The sequence below is a fragment of the Pinus tabuliformis genome, chromosome 1_2 (genome assembly GCF_031772625.1).
Source record: "Pinus tabuliformis cultivar Carrire ecotype Pingquan chromosome 1_2, CPIR1, whole genome shotgun sequence".
Classification (NCBI taxonomy): Eukaryota; Viridiplantae; Streptophyta; class Pinopsida; order Pinales; family Pinaceae; genus Pinus; species Pinus tabuliformis.
Genome location: NC_142298.1, coordinates 1,363,997,341 through 1,364,014,042, shown reverse-complemented (window position 1 = coordinate 1,364,014,042; position 16,702 = coordinate 1,363,997,341).

The window sequence follows — 16,702 nt, the reverse complement described above, 5'->3', positions numbered from 1 at the left end:
ATATATCGGGAGACCACAGTAGGCTATATCCTTTATCCTTAGGAAGCCGTGTCTGCCACCATATCGATCACAATGCACTAAACACAGCATTCAGGAAGATTGACTGCCGTACTGTAAAAAGTATTCTGTAGTTTTGCGATTGGTTTGGTAATCCCTCTGTCTAGATTTCCAGAGTAGTCTCTTTCGTTCTTTTTCAGACTCCTTAAAGGTTTAAAGGTCCATCTGAGCACTTGTCACTTCAAGCTCATTAAAAATTGAAGGCGACTAGAGTCATCTTTTGTTTTTTCTCGACTCTTAAAAATTGAAAAAACAAGTTGTATCAAAGCGTCTAAAATTTATTTTAATCGGAATAACATCACTATTCCCACGTTGGTCTTAGGTTGAGAAAAATGGAGTCCACCAACCAAGGATTTCGCCTTGGAGGAAATCCTAGTCCTTTCTCCTCTTGGGGAGATGTTGGTGCACCCCATATGGCCACATTGTCATTGCCAGGATTGACGATTGGCTTGCCCATATGGCTCTTCTTGACCTCTGTCATTCAGAACATTGTGATTCCTAAACAATCAAGTCAACAACTAGATGATGCTAGAGTTACCCCCCAACCTTCCACTTCATCTATCTCTCCCTCCCCTCCTCCTTCTTCGATTGATGAAGCCGGTAAAGCTAAAAATCAAGTTACTGAGAAGAAGAAGAAGCGGAAGGAGAAGAAGGAAAAGAAGAAGGAGCCAAGAGCGAAAGGGGGAAACCATGCATCGTCTAGCGAAAATCCACACACTGCACCATCTAAGCCTAAATCTCCATGTTTCATTTGCAAAGGAGACCACTATCACCGATATTGTCCTTGCATCCCCCGGATCTTCAGGGACTTGTCTCCTCGTATGCACAATCTGGTGTCGTCAACCTCTGAAGATCATGTTGAAAGTACACCATCAACTAGTGAAAGTGAAGTATTCGAACAAAAAAGGAAATGTAAATTTCCTTGTAGACTATGTGAAGGAGATCACGCCATCCACCATTATCCCTTCCTAGATGAAGCTAAAAGAGTTTTGGATAACCGTCCGCCTTCACCACTACGGCTTCCTCTTGGATACAAGAAACTCTTGCCAAGTCCATCACTAGTTGAAAATCTGACTGACACCCCATTGTGTTCGGTCGAAGCATCCATCATTGAAGATGAACCCTCTGAATCGACACCAGATGAAAGTCAAAAGGTCGGGACGGCAGTCAACCTGGTCTTGCCTTAAAAAGGTCCATCTTTAGATGGTGCAGTCACCGAAAGGAGTGAGAATGACACCATTCAAAATCTTTTCGTAAAAACAGACTGCAATGAACATGGGGGCCATCTCCTTGTTCCTTTACCACAGGAAGGAAGTTCGTCAGAGTCATATCCGGCCATATATTCGGTCCCACCTCCAAGCAACCTTGTCATTTCCTTCAATTGGAATCTTCTAGGCAGACCCCATTTACCGGCCAGTGTACCATTCCGAATCATTGCACAAGTATACAGAATGGTCATGGCCGGTACCATCATAGATGAAGGGGCTTCTGTGAGTATCCTTTCCTCGACTGCTTGGAAAGCGCTTGGTTCGCCATCGCTTCTGCCTGAGATCAGAAATCTGATAGGCTTTGACAAAGGAACCAGTTGACCATTAGGGATCCTTCCCAATGTGCCGATAATGTTGAGAAGGAAAACCGTTCACATGAATGTAATGGTAGTCCAAGGACCTCTAGATTATAATCTACTCCTTGGGCATGACTATATTTATTGCATGGGAGCCATTGTCTCCTCACTCTTTATAGTAATGTGTTTTCCGCACGAAGGCCGAGTGGTCCAGCTCGTAGACCAGCTTTCGTTCCCCGGCTCACACATAGAAAATAGTCAAATGCCATCCCTAAATGGTGTTTTCATGCAAACAATGTCTCATCAATCTCCAGTCCATCCACCTGAAGAGCGCGAGTGATTCGGGAGGACGTGACTGAAACCCACGGGGCATGCACCCTGGCCTGCTCCGATAGGGAAACTCTAGGTATAGAGTAGGTTTCCGCGAAGGAAAATGACTGGTCCGACACCCATCCGTATAGGAAAAGGGAGTTGGATTGGAATAAGATTCCTTCGTCAAGGTTAGGTGGTTGAAGAGTAGAATCACCTCTGTCCAGATGGACTAAGCCAGGAAGTGTTTCTATCTGCTATGTGGATGGAAACTGTCTTGCAAATGCGAGAACTTCTATATGGTAGCCAGGAAATTTTTCACTATACCTGGGGGCATGCAAACCTTTTTGCATGCAAGTGAAGAGTGACCATTTATTTTCTTAGTTTGTAGATTCTCAAACCCTTTAAACTTGTAGGATTGGTCGTTCCTAACTTACATAAGGAAAGGATCCAGGGAAAAGCTTTGAAAGGTACAAGCTCCATAAAAAATGGCATCTATAGATGAGATATCCTTATTATATGACTGGCACAAGCAGTTTTTATGTGGAGTTCAAGCTCGTTAAACATTAAACCTAAGCAATGAGCAAATGTTCCCCCAGAGTTTAAGCTCATTAAAAAATGAACCAATCTCTGATAAATAACCATTGTGAATGCATTATCATCAGCTTTTGAACCTTGGTCATGTTCTCATCATCACCTCCACTCTATTGTTGGCCGATCATAAGCCTCCATTTGATTGTTTACCCCTTTCGAGGAACATCTGCGATGAGTGAATCTGCTAGCCATCCTTGTGACACTGCCGTGATTAGAAAAATTCCAAAATTTACCTAGAATCAGTTGTTACTCGAAATTATCACTCGTTCCTTGAAAAACGAGTCTCCTTTAAGCTCTTTTAAATTGACTTGTAAAATATGAAAAGATTGCTGAGCAATTGGCCTCTCCAGCTCATTAAAGAGACCAGAAGTGCTATCCTTCTTCTAGATTTTAATCTTTTTGGATGTGAGGGATTATTACACAAAATGATCGAGCGCTTGTCTTGTTCGGCTCGTTAAAACTACCGAAAATTCATCCCTTTCGTATCATTTTATACTTTTTCGGACTTAAGGGATTATATGACAAAAAAGGATTATTGGAGTTTCCTTTTCGTCCCTTTTCAAACTCTCTAAAATTGAAAAAGGACCGAGTTATCATTGTCATTAAACTCGTTAAAATCAATAGCGACAAACTTGTCCGTATAGACAAGAACGAGTTTCACTGTCGCTAGGCTCGTTAAAACATAGCGACGGGTTCGCCCGAAGGGCGGATTATAAAACAAGCATATGTTATCCTCCTCAAGGTTGACAAAAATAAAGAGGTAGTGGTCAGCAATGACTGGGGAAAATTGGGAAGAAAACTTGAAGAAACTTTATTGGTAGCAAGTCACTCTTGAACATGACACTTTCACTCCACGTCTGAGTTGAGTTTGGTTATTCCGTTCATCGGTCATATCACCATTGGTCCGTCACACCATCCAATTTTAGGGTTAACGCTACCAATCCATGTTAGTGTTGCCGGTATGTTCAAGAGAAGTCACTCAGAGAATTCACCTGTGTCTCATCCACTTCAATACATTCACACTCCATTCTTTCATGACTGCCACCCTGAACCTCATATCATCAGTTCGTTTTCACCTCCAAAATCATTTGCTCCGTTCTGTGTTGTAGATGTGGGATTCATTAAGGCCCTCCTATGATGGGTCACTTCTTGTCGACATCAGCTCATTATCCAAGAAGTCAACCTAGGAACAACCCTTTCAGTGCTTTGAAGCTTGCATGCCTCAATGACAAGTTTCTCACTTTCGGCGACAGGTTTACATCAATGGCCTTCAACCGAAACATTTTACGTGGTGTTCGACGCTAAGTCCCTTTTCACACCACGTGAATTGTACTATAGTACCTTGAGGGTCATCATCATTATCGGTGATTCCTCTCACGCCTGTTAACATCTTGCATCATTGGCTGGTAATCAGGCAATGTCTTTCCATGTTCGACTCCAGAACATCTTTCACATGGATCGACTTGTACTCTGAGTGAAGATTGAACGAGTTTGAAGACCCTGGATCTAGTTTCATCCATTCGGGCTGCGATATATTCAGGAATATAAAGACATCAAATGTACATCATTGCCGAATAGATGATCATCCAAATCAAAGGATGATGGCTCCATCTGAATCATCAGTCTGCTACACAGACAGTTGTCTGTCCTATGTACATGAAAATGAATTTATAAAGCTGAGCATGGGAATGCCCACCTCAGCCAGATCATGAAAATATTATGAAGATAATGTATTGTATTGTATCTTATTACAGGTCGCCTTCCAGCTCAAAAAAACTTCGGATCCTCATGGTAAAGCATTTCACCCAACATCTAAAGATTAACGACCTCATCCTTTAGGGGGCAACTGCTATAGACATTTTTGGGCACTGCAATCCCAATTATAAATGTCCATAAACCAAGGGCTTCTAAGTCCCTAACATTTTTGCTTTACACCCTAAAAGGACAAGGTCAGCTGATTACATCTTCTCTAGAAGTTCTCCATGAAAAACTACTTAGAACTGGTCAAAACTGGACCATACAGGTTGCTCAGTGCTAAGGGTGCGATGCATCCCACTTGCTTAGTGTAAAGGGTACGATGCATGCTGGAAAGCCCTTCTGTAGGGTGCGATGAGCAAGAGTGGAAAAATGGCAGAGACAGTTTGCGAGGTGGAGGATCATGGAATCTTCCAAAAACTTCTCCAATGACACTTGCCTCTCTGAATTCACCCAGGGATGAGTAAGAGATCATGAATCTCCAAGTGGAACCAAGAACTATCAGAGAGAGGAAACTAATAAAAAACCTAGTACCTGACTCACCCCCCTGCAAACATCTATATATGGATCCCTCATCACAGAGATCCAGAGGCTGGAATCTTGTATTTTGTAAGGAAGTGCTATTGGTTTCTTGGTGAAAATCATAGTGTTGGGTGATCTAAGATTTTCATGAGGTGAAGAAGGGATTTCATGCTGGAGGATGACGCTGGGTCAGAACAATTGGTTGTAATCCTCTTTGCTTTTCTTGATATTAATAAAGCTATTCAAGTTTTCCTCCACATTCTTGTATGATTGATAATATATGCATTTGTGTGGTCAATATATATCTGGTCCTATATTGTTTATGATTGTAGATCTCTGTTCTTGGATAGTGTTATGCTACTTTGATTTCACAGGTGCTCTTTGAAGCTGGGTAGGCGAAAGAGGAGCAGAAAAGTCTTGTCAGAAGGGAGAGGAACCAAGCCCAAGACTGAGGTTGGTGTCCTTTGTTCCCCTCTTATCTAGTTCTCATAAAGGAAAACGAAAGTAGTTTTAACTTGTTTGTTTCTAAGATAGCTACCAGTCTTAGTGGGACTAGCAGCTCCGAGTGGACACTAGATTTCCCGATAACAGAAGTGGAATGAACTACCATACATGACCAGAGACAATGTTATCTTCGACATACTTGAGCCGTGGCCGCGAGAGTGGCACGCCCCAGCCATGTCCACGATGGAAGTAGAAAAGTCTGCTACACATAAAAAGAAGGAGGAGGCAAAACTACGGGTGGCGCAGTTGGCAGAGAAAATAAGAAAAGAGTCAGAAATAACAAAGGTGCAGGAGGCACAGGATGCTGCGAAGACAACAACAAAATAACAGAAGGCCATAATAGAAGCAGCGAATGAGTGCAAGAGTCGAAAGTCACATTTGCCTGAGCAGGAATAAGAGATGGAGACAAAGACATAAGGGGGTGGTGCATACCTACAAATAGCGTCAACACAGTTAAAGCGCCAGCGCCCGAGAGAGCAGGTGGGGCCGCGAAAGAAGTGAAAAGCGCCTAAGACTTCTTTCGACCCAATCACGCTCACTGAGGGGGATCTACATGACATAGGGAAGATGGTGCCTGACGTCACCGTGGAGGCCCTCCAGTAGTTCTCGAAGGAGAATCATATTGTGTTGAGGGCCCTCTGGGTACAAATTCAGGAGTTGCATGTGTGCACACCTCATGCTAGTACTCTCTCGACCAGCCTCAGAGTAGGAACAGTCGCGGCTGAGGAAATGTTGCATGCCTACACAACCAACACAATAGTGCTGCCAAAGGAGGCGCTGCTTATGAAGAACGAGGCCGACAGGCCTACAGTCAATGCATTGAATGGAGTAGGAATCAACATGGCTACGCTCCCTCAGGAGACACTCTAGGTTCTGTAGGACAGAGTCACTGCAGAACTATAGGCCAGGGAGGGCTGCGTGCTACAGGTGTTAGGTGAATAATGAATCAACATGGAACAGTTGAGCTTGCAACACGATGATGTAGTGGCGCAGAATTGACAGATGATGGAGGTGGTTGAGGAGGCCTACCAGATGGTCCCTAAGTTGGCCATCCCAGCAGAGGCACCAGTAGAGGCGTGCATCCAAAGGTTAGTAATAGAAGTGTGTGAGGTGCGAGAAGAGATGGCCAAGGTTCAGCTGGAGTTGAACCTTTAGATAGCCGATCTGTAGTTGAAGGCACAACCTTCAAATCCTCCAGAGGTAAGGGAACAATGTGCCAACACCATCACAACGAGCATAGAAGAGATTAATAGTGTAGTGAAGGACTACACCAAGGTGTTGGAAGAATCGTTCGAGGTCCTCATCGCTCGGCAGGAGGACCCAAACATACATCGCTTGGAAATAGAGGTGCAAGAGCTATAGCAATAGTATGACGACGTCAAAGGGACAGTGCAGACGGTGGCCCTTACACAGAGGCTCACACGAATGCAACATGAAAAAGCTCTTAAGGAACAATTAGACATGGCGCGACACAAAGAAGAGGTTCTCAAGGCACGCATCCAACTGTGGATCGACGAGGTCTTCATCATCACAACAACGATTGAAGGCAAGCCCACACAGATGTAAGGGATGCAGGAGCAGATATAGGGAAGTAGTTCAGATATCGCGGGCTCTGAACAATGCGTCTAGGAGATACAACAGGCAACCGCTCAGTGCACTACTGACCTTGCAGCAGTCTGAGAAGAGTTAGGAGGTCTCCGCGTGAAGAGATCTGCATCGATAGAGTCACTCGAGGGTGAGTCATGATGTTTGTGTTGGGGGCCTGTTGGGTGTGGGATCCCCTAAGGCAAGTTTTGGGGCTTAAAGCCCAAGTTTTGACTAAGGCCGATGTAAAGACTCCACGATTTGTGGGTGTAGAGCGCGAAGTTGTAATTGAGTCATAGGGTTGTTTGCCCTTACATTTGCAATGTAATGTCCGCTTAAAAGTTCTACCCATGGTCCGCGAACCATGAGATTGTATAAATAGAGTGAGGCTCTATGTTGTAACGAGACATCAAGAAAAATTTAAGAGAAGATGAAGCATTGAGTTTGAGTTTAAGTATAAAGTCGAGTCTTTGGGTCGTAGAGTAGGAGAAGGCTCTCTAGCTGAGTGCATAGAGGCCTAGTAGTCCGCAGTTGAGTGCGCAGACCCTTGCAGCTGAGTGTGCAGGGTGAGTCGAGTTTGTAACCATTGGAGAAATTATAAAGAGAAGTTTCTTATCATTCTGTGTATCTTTTTCCTGTTTTATGCATTGAAGTATATTGGGTATGAATTGCAAGTTTATTGTTTATTTTTTGAGCGAACTTATATGAATGTGTTGAATAAGTGAATATAAGATAAGTATCTATTTATGCGGAGTTAACTAACAATGAAGATAAGTAAGATCCATGGTAGAACTTAGGGAAAAAGTGCAGATCGCTGCCTTAGCAGTGCGAAATCACCTCAACCCCCAGTTAGGGCTACGCGAAGGCGATCGTAATAGAGTGCGAAGGAATCGTAGGTCAGGAGACTACGTGAAGTGACTTGCATGAAGCTATTCCTAATTGGACTTAGTCAACCCATTAGACATATGAAGGGTGTGGAAACTTGGTTCCAGCATTCCCCCATACTGTTTCGAGTGAGACCTCAGTCTACACTCCGCGGGCTGTTGCCAAAAGGGCCAGTAGTATAGGGATTTGTTTGGCTAATTAACTCCGAACCTAGGTTAGGCCCCATCAAGCCAACACGGAGCGAAAGAAAAGTTCTTCTAGTATGAATCCCAACAAAAGGTGCTTGTCGAGGTGAAGCATCACCTCTTTTCTACACTAATGCTCACATTACGATACCTAAAAAAGCCATTTTAAACTGTGACAAATTCCTTTGACTATGTTATTGGTGCAGCTACTAACCAACAGGGGCATTTGGTGGCATATCATACTGAGAAACTTTCAAATACACTCTCAAAGTATCCTAGTTATGACAAAGAGATGTATTTTATTATGCAGGTCTGCCAACAATGGAAGCATTACATTCTAGGGAAGAAAACAATCATCCCCATAGACCACCGACCCTACAGTTCATATAGACATCAGGGAAGTTATAGAATGATCACCATTAGAAATGGTCCACATATCTGCAACAATTATTTTTGAACATCAAGTACAAGAAGGGAAGCACTAATAATGTTGCATACTTTCTTGGTCGACCACCTGTTTTGGCATTGACCACTGTGCTCAATGCTTGTGGACACAAGACTCGGGGTTGGCCACATCTTTACAAGAGTGATCGAGAATTCGGCAACATATATCAGAGTCTCCGGGAAGGAAAGTGTTGGGAAATGGTGCCCTGGGTCAATTTTGGGTTAGATTAATTAATTTTTGAGTAGAATTTTTTAAAGATTGTAAAGTCTCTGCGAAATGTGGAAGCAGAGCATGCAACTAAGTTGGAGTCAAAGGGGATTTAGCTCCTTATATGGGTAAGCAATAGGTTGGTTTTGAGACTAGGTTGGTTTTGAGACTAACTTGTAGTTCACTAGCCATATTATTGTAATAGAAATGCTATAAATATTTGAGTGAGAGCGAGTCTAGAGATAATGATTTTTTTGGGGAAGAACAAGTGCAAGGGCAAATGCTAAGGTAGGAAGGCTCCTGCAGCTGAGTGCGTGGAGACCTTGACAAGTATGCATCTGAATGCATGGGCCCTTGCAGCTGGGTGCGTAGGGTGTAAGAGTCTGTAATTTGAATGCTAAATGTAAAAAGGACTGGTTTTGGATCGAATCTATTGCATATGTGCCTTGTTTTTAATTCTACTTAGGTTTATACATGGTTTATTAATGATCTGTTCCTATGAAATAAATTGCATCTTCTGTGCGAATCTGTTGAATCTTCAATGTTTATGCATGAAATAAGTAATGATATGTTTTTTCCAAGGTAGTATCTAAATCTGTTATGATAACTATTTGAAGAGGGTAGATTTGTGCAAAGGCACATCTAGGGTTATTATTTACTAAGTGAAAGTTGTAAGTCTTCTTCTTATAGGTCTAAAAAGCCTGATCATAGACCTTCACGAAGGTCTGAAAGCCATCTGGACAGAGTTTCCGTAGTGGACCATAGGAAGACACAGATTTGTGCGAAGGCAGATCTGGGCTACAAGGGATTCAGATTATTTATCACATGGTCTCTAGATGTAAAAACCCAGTTCTAGCATTCCCCAATACTGCTTCAGGTGAGACTCCAACCTGCACTATGAAGGTTGTTGCTGAAAGGATCAATAATTAGGTTTTAGTAGGTTGGCGTGATTAACTTTGAACCTAGGTCAGCCCACTCTTAAGCCAACAACAGGCAAGTTCCATATTTTCACCTCTGTAGTGCACTGCCACCTGGGACACCTTTGTGTTCCTACAATCGTGTGTGCCAAGATGATTTCGGAGGTGTAATACAGTCGAGTCGCTAGACATTTAGGAGGAGAGAAAATTGTAGCACTATTGCAGAAGTATTTCATTATCCGAACTTTTGACGAGATGTTATGAAGTACATCAGATCCTTCACCGTCATTGTGAAACCAAAAATCAAGAAGCAATGCATATATATTCCTTTGCCTACTCCTAGTCAAACTTGGGAATCCAACAACATGAATTACATGTCAGGACTTATTTCCACTAAGCATGACAATAACTGTATGTTCATGGTCATTGATAGATTCTCTATGAATGCCATTCTAGCAGCCTACAAGAAGAGTATAATAGCATAAGCCACTGCTAAGGACTTCTTTGAACGAGTGTGGGTACATTTTGGGATCCCACCATCCATTATCTTAGCTTGGGACAACATGTTCCTCAGTACATTTTTTTAAGCCTCTGGTTGATACTGGATACCAAGCTCACTAAGTCCACGACCTTCCACCCCCAATCTCATGACTAAACATAGGTCGCCAACATGACAATTGTGCACATTTTTCACATGTACAACTAAGAGAATCCACACACATGGGATGACAATCTCCCCTGTGTCCAACACAACTACAAAAGATCTCTCCATAGCTTGACTCCACACAACCCCTTTCAGGTGGGGTTTGGATTTGAGCCACTATGTCCCATTGATGTGGCCATACCCTTTGTAGCTACTCAAGTAGATTCAACTCATGTCCAATCCAAAGTTGATCGGGCTAACAAATTCATTCAGTGCATTCATCATATTCGCCAACAGGTCCATGACATATTGGACATAGATAATGTTAATTACAAGTAGTGTCATGATTAGCATAGAGTGCCACACAAGTTCCAGGTGAGCGACAATGTTTGGTTACATTTACGAAAGGCGTGGCTCACTGTGCCCCACCATAAGCTTCACCTACTCTGATATGGGTTGTACACCATCACCAAGGATATAGGGGAAAATTCTTTCAAGCTTAGCATTCCACTATTCCTTGGTCTGCACCTAGTATTCAATGTGGATCGACTATGACCATACATTCCACCATTATTGGACACATTTGATGTTGATGAGAAGACGACACCAACAAATCTCAACCCAAGTTGCATAGAGAAATCCACAATTGATAGGATCATGGGCACACATATCAAGAACACTTGCTAGTAGAGGATCCAATTATATCAATTTCTCAAAGCAGGCCAACTCCTTCACCATGGAAAGAGGTATTAGGGATGAGGTTCAACAGAAATTTCCTCACCTCATGGAGGCTTTGCATGAAATGAAGACCATTTCTTCCTAGGGGGGGGGGAATGATGCAAGTAGATATTAGTGGCCACCCACTTATTCCACCTAGACCTCCAGTCAGTTTCATTCATTTCCTTTATCATAGTAGTATTTACTACTTTTAGTAGTCTTTTAGGTCTTGAACTTTTGGAGTTGTTTTGAACCCCAAAATGACATTTTTTTGAGGTCCACAATAGGCTAATATTTATAGGAAAGGGCTTGTGCAAAATTCGGTAGTACTCTGAGAGATATTTCGAATGAGCTATTGTACATTCCAAAAAAATATCATGTGACCAAGTTACTACCTCGGGAAGATGGTGACCCAACTAACCCTAATGGGGCACACAAACTCTTGGTGTTTCATCTCTTGGGGTTGGGATTTTTGTTTCTTATGGTTTTCCTTTGTTGTTCAAAAATAAAAAATTCCCTTGAGCCTCATTTTAACATAGTTTAGAGGCTTGTAGCCATGACATCTCTTTTCAAAAGATAACCTACCATCGCTCGAGCCAGTTTATTTCCATTTTGTATGTAAGCATATTTCCATTCTTTGATATTAATGAAATGAATTTTTATTTCTAATGCATCTTTGTGTTTATGTTTATATCTATATTTTGTTCCATTCTTGCATAAGTCTTAATCAAATCACTTCGTGAAGACACTAACCCCTTGTCCCTTCAATGGTGCACTTCAGAAGAACAAAGACCCTCCCTCCTTTCAAAAGTGCACTATGGAAAAAAAAAAGTATCCTTTAGCTATTTCAAATTGGATAATGCATCCTTAAGAAATGGTCAAACATCCTTGTCCACTGAGCCTCTCTGTTGCATAACACACTATCAAGAAACAATGGTTCCTTCTATTATAACTATGCCCTACACCCAAGTAGTATCTCTTTCTTCCTTTAAGTCCATGGAACTTTGTTAATAAATAGTGGGGTCATCCCTTGCTCACTGTCTGACTAAAAATTACTCTCACTGTCTCCTTCTCCTTTCATCCTAGCGCTTGGCATAGTTTTAGTTAGAAAGCTCATCACACTATCTCTTGCACTTTCCCACTATGATAGACTCTAAATATCCCCTCCTCATAGCAAATGGCACAGTCTTAGTGAAAAATCGTCTTGTCCTAAGCCATTTTTGAGATCATCTGCACCCTCTTATTAAAGCCATTCTTTCTTAGTCCTTTCATAGGCCTATCATAAGCATCTCCTTCCATGAGCAAGGTAGAGACAAAATAGATGATTTTAAGACTGATTTTTCCTTCTCATGAGTGATCTTTATTGGTATGAGTACCTTCTCAACATTACAAGGTGATACTCAAGGAAGATAGTAAGGAGAGTGAACAAATAAGCACTTGTAGAGAAAAAGCCCAAAGAAGACCAATCATGAAGGCATGAAGAGATCCTGTACCATGACAAAATGAAGACATTGCATGATAAATTAGTGGGACCTGATGTTGATCCAAGACCCTGTGGATGGTGAAGATTAAGAACAAAGTAGATATTTCATGAAGATGAAGTGTTGATGAGGTCTACCATCAAGAAGATAGACATAACAACAAAGAGAAGAACTTATCATAGCCACATCATCATGAAGTCCATGTCATCATTGTAATGTTGTGACTTGACCAAGTGTCATCACGATGTCATGTGTGTGCATGTGTACTTTCACATAATTTTTTGATGTAATGATGTAATTATCAAAAGGAAAATTACAAAATGTAATGTGTGGAATTCCAAGAGTCACATGTGGAATATGAAAAGTTATATGAGGATAAGATAATCCTATAGAAGTTCAAAGGTCCTTTAGGAGTCTAAAAGTCATGAGGGTAGTTCAAAACTCATGGGGATTTGAAATATCATTCCCGTCATTATAAAAGAAACTTCGTAACTCATGCAAGAGCCTTTTTGAGACTTGGGCTTTGGAGAGTTAGCTTTGACTTCTCTAGCTTTACGTAGCGGAGAGGTTCATTCCTTGGAGAACAAGAAGTGAATTAATATTCCACTATTGGAACTAGTGTATCATCATTGTAATTGTGTACTTTGGATATTTCAGTTAATAATGGAAGATCATAAAATATGTTGCATGTATCATGAATGTTTTAAGACTATTATTTCGATGTTTTTGGTATATGTTAGTCCATATGTACTAAATAAATTGAAATGTGCTTATCTTGATCAAAATGTGTTGTATTTTATTTAATTATTGTTGTGTATATGTGAATTATTTCGCTAGATAACTAATGAATATTTTCTTTCTCTCATGTTCCTCTCTTAGGGTAGTACTATTACTTTCCTTCTAGAGACTCACTCTTATCTACATTGGTGAAAATATATTTTTACACATTGCAATTGGTGTTTCACAGTGTTAACTTACTTGATAATTTCAAAGGATATGTGTATAATCTCTTATGTTATTCATTACATCCAAGCCAAACCTTATGTTATGGTGGTCGGGTCGATACTCCATATGGGGATCCTACTCCAAACAATGTGAGGTCTAAGTAGGAATTGACATCAGGGAGATCCCCTGTTTGTTGGCGAATTTAGAGCTCTATCAATGGATTGTAAATTTTAGTCTTCTTTAAACCAAATTTCGTAGAGAATTACAAAAAATCACACAACATGAATGTAATCACAATTATACATAGTGATTTTAGCATGGAAACCATTCCAGGAGAAAAACCACCAAAGCTTGTTTTCATTATGATGTAAATTCAAGGCACGAACTCTATTTACATCAATTCTCTTATGATCACCCACTCACAGGAGGCCCCAAATGGCTTAGATCAGTAAGCGCTTCCTTGATTTGAGGTATTGACTTGACATGTGTATAGGCACCAACATGCCTTTTCTAGTCGAATATATACTTTCATAAAAATTTCAAACCAATACCCCTGATAGCATTATTAATTTAATTTAAATTTGATACTACTATCATTACAGAACCACCTCTACTTCATCATCACACAAATTCCTTATTAATCTCATCATTCTTCTAGAGGGATAAACAAACAAACTCCACAACATTACTCTTATGTAATTAACTCGATGTCCTACTCAGCTGCTCTCACCACACACTTCACATTCACACTCCAACTACATTAAATACTTCATGGCACTATGGTCTTCCATTCTAAGACAAAAATCACACTACTCGAGAACATGATCTTCATTCACTTCTCACTAGACTTGAGAAAAAACCTTATTTCATTTTTTGTTGCTTGAAGAAATATTTCATCTCTAATTTAGCCCACATCTAGCATGTGAAATTATGGTTCTACAATTTTGGTGCTACGTTATGAACTACAAAGTGTCAAATTTTGTATTTAATTCTTACCCACCAAAATCTCTCATCATTCCTTCTTATTTTTATCTTACTTATACCTTTACGCATTTACTTTCCTCTCAACTGGTCATTACCCATGACTTATTACAATCATATTGGATCCTCCGTTTTTGCAGTTCTCTATTGTCCAACAATGCAACAATATTTTTTAATTCATAAGTGAACTTGGCACCAAATTCTAACTATATATGCTCCTAAATATTTTAACACCTTTCCATGTGACCAAAATACTGACCCAGTTCTTTACATATGATGCATTTATGCTCCTATTTGGGTTCAGGCCTTTTTCATTGTTGTGCTTAAGAAAACTATCCTCACTTGTAAACTGTGAACTAACTCTTGTTTAGGTCACAATGTCTAGTCTTTGATGGAATCTTGAAAGTATATACAAGTGAAGATCAATTTAAAAGTTTACCTTTGGCATGAATCCCACCATTGTCGCACATCATCCACTATCAACACTTTATATGTCATGATGATTCCATCCTACCATATGGAAACAACTGAGTAATGCCCCATGTCACATGATTTTTGCTGACTTGGTCATCCAAAAACTCCATTTATTCCTACCATTCTTTTATTTCTAATAATTCCACATAACCACCTAAGTCTAGTCAATGCCACCTCACTTGCTACTCATGACTGCCATGTCATCAACCTGTACAAATAGAAAAGGTCGAATTTAGGTGATTTTCTTATGTTTCTTTTGAAAAATCCCTTCAAGTCCAAATGTTTTATGTATAGTGGAACCTTAACAAATCATGGAAATATGACCATAGGTCCATATTCAAGAATATTCTTCACATGAATTCTCAAACAACTTGATGGACCCAAACATCCAAATAAGTCTGGTGAGGTGCATAGTTCAGTCTTTTTTTATCTCACTCCCTATTTTCTTCATAAATGACATGGACCTCTCAAATCTTAGGCCATGATAGACTTCCTTACTTCACAAAAATTTATCATTTCAACCCTTGGGAGATTTTCTAAGCTTCATATATCATTAAAAATGTATCCATGAGTGTTGTTTATCAAGGCACCTTTTGGGGTCACCTAACTTGATATTTTACATGTGGAATATCTACAACAAATAAGCCTTTGAGCCACACATCCACTATCCATAGTCACAAATATCTTAAGGATTCGTCACATATCCTGTTACCATGATGGTTCTCCCAAAATGACCACACATACCAACTTTATATTTCCCTTGACATCAATAACTGCACTATAATCTCCAATTCCTCTCGCCAATTCCAATCAAAGGAAAATCTCTATCCAATAACTTATGAAATTGGTATATTGAAATAATTTTCACAAATAGAGATCTTCACGCTCTTATATGTAAATAAGAAACTCAACATGTATATGGGAAAAGAAAAGACCTTAATTTAGGCTATAAATGCTCTTATAAATGGAGCAATGTTTGTGGTATTGGGTCTAACCTAATTTGTTAACATCCTTTTTATAGAATATAGGTTATATTTTGAGATATCCTAGTTATTGGAGTGGAAAATGCAAGTATATCTGCAAAGGGTATAGACACCCAATACTAACGAATGAAGGCCTGTCATGTCAATGGTGACTACACCATAGGCGATGGATACCTTTTGGAGGTAGAAACATTCAGAAGCTGAGAGAAGCTGATTATATGAATCTATATTCCATTTCTCAATCATTATATGTCCTTTCAAAATTAACGTTATCTTACATATTTTGGTTATGTTATTCGTAAGTAAATGTCCATGATATGTTGTTTTGAGTTAAATTGTTGAACGATTGGAATTTGACATTTAAGACGAAACTATTATGATTGATTTCCTTCAATGATGACATAGTATATTGAAAGTAAGAGAAATAAAATATATTATCTCGATAATTGCTAAAGTCACTAGTTACGCCAAAGGCATGATATATATTGGATTTGGGCTTGAGGAATTTATATTTTCAATAAAATGAATGGCTGAAATTGCAAGCCAAGTGAATATTCTTCGTCTAATACATAATCTAATGGACAATATGAAAAAATTGCCCATTTTTTTTTATTTTCTTAAGTGTGCTCCTCTCTTTAATTTCTTAAAAACACATTTGTGAAATGTGGCTATCCTTGTAATTTATTAAAAAATTATTTATGAAATGTTTGGTGTTTGATCAGTTCATTAACATTAACATTATTATTATTAGTTAATAATATGCATTAAGTTTAATATTAATATTATTAAACATTGATTTTAATATTAATATGAATATTAATGTGAATATTAATATTAATATTAAATTATTAATATAGGAAAGCATATGTGACCATCGTCAACAATGGTTAAACAAGCTCAATCATGGTTAAATATGCTCACCATTGTCAAATAGTGTCAACAAGCTCAAA